Here is a 3,309-nt window from a genome sequence, read left to right on the forward strand (position 1 = left end):
CGTCAGGGCGTAATATCCATGGTGCACTTGTCACCATATTTATACAAAGTAAGGTTAGCGCCTCTACTGACGGGTGAAAATGTTGCAGGTAAATACAAAGTGTCAAAACTTAAGAAAGAGACACAAACTGTCTATTTTCAAATTTAGAGTAGCAAAAGGGCTCACTCTATTTTACATTGCATATTTACAAAAGAATAAAAGTTAGCTATATTGATGTTGCAACCTTCAATTTTTTGAGGGTTTACTGTGTTTAACCTACTAGCGTACAAGACCCTAGAGAATGTATTTATTTACAAAAAACAGGCCATATCCAATTTATCATTAAGGCCTGCAGGAAGCTGTGTACCCAGAATAGAGATCCACCTGCATTCCTTTTGGAGGAGAATTCTGTCATTATCCCCTCCTCTGTTATTGGTGATGCCCCCATCTATTCCAATAAAAGAGAGAGAGTCAGGATTACTGTCATGCATGAGTTCATAATGTTTAGCAACATTGCTTTTCTGGTTTTTGTATTTTACATCATCCCGGTGCTCTGTTATCCGGTCTTTTATGGCCCTTCTCGTTTTTCCCACGTAATAACGCGGGCAGCTACACGAAAGAAGGTAAACAACCCCTTTCGTATTGCAATTCACAAAGTGTTTTAGAGTGTATGTTTTGCCTGTATGCGTTGCAAATTGTTTAGTCTTAACCATAAACTTGCATGCAACACATTTACCACAGGGATGGTTTCCATAGGATCTATGTTTAGATAGCCAATTTTGTTTTTTAGGAACTGACAGATATTGGCTTCTTACCAATTTGTCTTTTAAGTTTGGTGCCCTTTTGGCTGTGATGTTTGGAAAATCCCCAACATCACGAGATACAGCTTCATCACTAAGTAAAGTGTGCCAATTTTGTGCCAGGATTTGTTTTAGTGATGTCCAGTGGCAATTATATTCAGTGACCAATCTAATTTTTGATTCGCCAATCTTGTCTTTGGGCACAAGAAGACTGTCTCTATTCAAATGGGCCGCACCAGTTAGGGCTTGTTTTACTATCCTCTTAGAATATCCTCTATTCAAAAACCGTTTTTCCATTTCAGCCGCATGTTGATAGTATTTCCCTTTTGTGGAACAATTCCGGCATAGCCTGAGAAATTGGCCCTTGGGAATGCCTCTTTTTAGGTGGCTTGGATGATGACTTGAAGCGTGAAGTAGGCTATTGGTGGCAGTGCTTTTGCGGTAATTTTCTGTCATCAAATAGCCATCTTTAATCTTCACGTTTATATCCAAAAAGGATATTTCTTCCTTGCTAAACTGTAAGGTAAGTGAGATGTTACTCTTATTGTTGTTTAAAGAATTAACAAATTCTTTCAAGTCATGCTCCGAACCTTCCCAGACGAGGAAGACATCATCCACATATCGTAACCATATGTGGATGTTCTCGTCAAAGAGGGGATTCTGGTACACTTCTTCCATCTCCCAGATGCCTAGATGGAGGCACGCATAAGTGGGAGCACATGTTGCTCCCATTGCTGTTCCCTGTTGTTGGGAATATATCTTGTTGTCGAACATGAATATATTGTTGGTGAGTGTGAATTTTAACAGTTCGATTACAAAATCTGTATGTTGCATTGCGCTCATACCTCTCATCGATAGAAAGTGCTTGCAGGCCCTTAGTCCTACCTCGTGGGGGATTGATGAATACAGTCCCTCCACGTCAAGAGTGACAAGAATGGCATTTTCAGGAATCACCAACCTGTCAATCTTCCGTAGGAAGTCCGAGGTGTTCATGATGAAGGATGGTAGAGTATTGAGGGAAGGTCTGAGAAAAGAGTCCACATAATTGCCCAGATTCTCAGTGAGGCTGCCAATGCCTGCCACGATTGGTCTGCCTGGTGGATGGTTGGCATTTTTGTGGATCTTTGGGATGCAGTAAAATACAGGCATCACCGGATGTTCTGGATACAAGTATTTAAATTCAGTGGAGGTTATGATGTCTTTACTCTTTGCTTCTTTTAAAATATTAAAAAGTGCAAATTGTAATGTAGGAATAGGGTTAAACGTTAAGCTCTTGTAGAATGTTTTATCCAAGAGTTGGCGTTTAACCTCCAATACGTACATATTTTCGTCCCAGAGAACCAAGTTCCCACCCTTATCCGCGGGTTTTATTACAAAACCCTTGGCATTCATGAGCTGATTAAGTGCCTTTCTTTCAGATTTTGTTAGATTGTCATTGACCAATCCAGTGAAGGGTAGTCCTGAAATTTGTTTTTCAACTTCTCTGACGAAAATGTTCACAGCAGGTACCATGGATAGCTGTGGCATGTATTTGGATTTTGCCTTGAAATTTGAATGGAACCTCTCATACTGAATGGAATTCTCCATCTGTGAGGGGACATATTGACTACCTTCACTATCTGCCAATAGACTCTGAAGGTTTAGTATGCTGGATGAGTCTTCTCTATTCAGAGAAACATCTTCCACCAGGTGTCTGCTTTTACCTTTCATAATCTGCAACAGTACGACACGACGTGCAAATAGATGTAGGTCTTTAATAAACTTAAACTTATTAAGTGAATTGGTAGGACAAAATGTTAGTCATTTTTTTAAAACCTCTATATGCATGAGATTCAATTTGAAGGAGGATAAATTAATTATCTGAAGACCCTCTTCAGAATTATTTAATATCCCCTTCGACCCCGGAACCCTCGCGATCTGCCCCGAGGGTAGTTCGCTTGGTTCTGGTCGTAACTCCGTTGCCGTCGTTGTCTGGAGATCTTGATAAAGGCTTTTCGCCTAAACATGTTGACAGAGCCATATCGTGCACGTCAAACTGAAAAATAAACTGGGGATACGAGAGGAGAAGGACAACTGTGCCTTACCGGTGAAATAATACCGGACGTGCTGTATTTCCAAACCGGAGGAACAAACATAGGAGAACGGACATACAGCCCCCACCACTAAGACCGGATACCGAGGCTTGGATTGGATTGTGATCGCTAAGCAACTTTAAATCTTATGTGCATATAACTTGCACTTATCTTGTAAGTGTATATTTTTATGGCTTTATTGTAACAATAATAAAGAAAGATACAGTGAATCTCGGATGCGCTTGTGTTTTTGTTGTTGTAGTTTGTCTGGAGGGATACCTCCTCTCTTCTAAGTGTGTACCTGTTATCTTCCCTCCTCCTTTTTCTTCCCCCTCTCCTCCTTCTCCTAAAAAAGACTGTGAATTCCTACGGGTAGATCTGCGGTGCTCAGATTCTATGTCTGACCCATCAGTACCCGAGTCATAAGAACTTCTTACTGGCAGATAATTATATACTTT

Source organism: Bombina bombina, chromosome 11 (genome assembly GCF_027579735.1).
Source record: "Bombina bombina isolate aBomBom1 chromosome 11, aBomBom1.pri, whole genome shotgun sequence".
Classification (NCBI taxonomy): Eukaryota; Metazoa; Chordata; class Amphibia; order Anura; family Bombinatoridae; genus Bombina; species Bombina bombina.